Source organism: Alligator sinensis, unplaced genomic scaffold, assembly GCF_000455745.1.
Source record: "Alligator sinensis unplaced genomic scaffold, ASM45574v1 scaffold983_1, whole genome shotgun sequence".
Classification (NCBI taxonomy): domain Eukaryota; kingdom Metazoa; phylum Chordata; order Crocodylia; family Alligatoridae; genus Alligator; species Alligator sinensis.
This window is the reverse complement of record NW_005842015.1, coordinates 219,617-220,513: the sequence shown is the minus strand read 5'-3', so window position 1 is coordinate 220,513 and position 897 is coordinate 219,617.

The following is an 897-nucleotide window of genomic DNA, read 5'->3' as shown; positions in this document are numbered from 1 at the left end:
GCGGCGGGCGGGTGGGGGGCGCGCGGCGCCGTCTCTGATTGGGTGCCGCTGCCGGGCTGCCTCGTGCTGCTTAGCTCCCCCCTCCCCCTGCCTGAGCCCTGCTCTGCCTGAGCCTTCTTCCTCTCTGTGCCCCCTGGGGGCGGGGGGCTCGCAGCAGCAGGGATCCTGGTTTTCTCTGATTAAGAAAAAAATCCAAACACTTTCTGACTTTAAAAAACCTTGCCAAATCCATATTTTTCTGTGATTAAAACGAAATGCCACTCTGTGTGGGCGTGTCTGTCTGTGTGTGTGGAGTGGTGTTTCATGTTTTCCATGATTAAATGTGGTTTTGGGGGTGTGTTTTGTTTTTGTTTTTTAATCAGAAAACTTTGGATTTTTTTAAATCGGAGAAAAGCAGGATCCCTGCTCATCAGGCACTTGAGTTGATGGCTCACGAGCCCCAGAGGGTGCAGCTGGAGGCTGGCTCAGCGCCCAGAGGCTGGGGGGCCGCCAGGGTGGGATGGGAGACAGCGAGCGAGCGGGCGGGCCCTGGGGGCTGGTGGGGAGCACGGCTAGGCTTGGTTTGGCTGTAGCCCAGTGGCCCGGAGGCGCCGTTTCCTTCTGTCTCCGTGAGACTTGGCTCTTTCAGAGCCCTGTCACATGCTGCCTGAGCCCGTCCAGATGGGCGGGAGTCCTTCGTGCTCTGCCCTTGCAGGCTGAAAGCAGACGGCTGTGCTGTGGGCAGCAAAGACCACACCAAGACAGCAGGTTCAGCTGGGAGTCCTTGTGAAGCCGCCCGAGATTTAACCCTCCTCTACCCAGGCCTGGCCTGAGCTGTGAGGGGAGCAAAACAGTTTCGTGCCTCCCCTTGTGTTAGTGGCTAGGTGGTCAGGGTTCTTTGGGTAAATCTGGTATCAT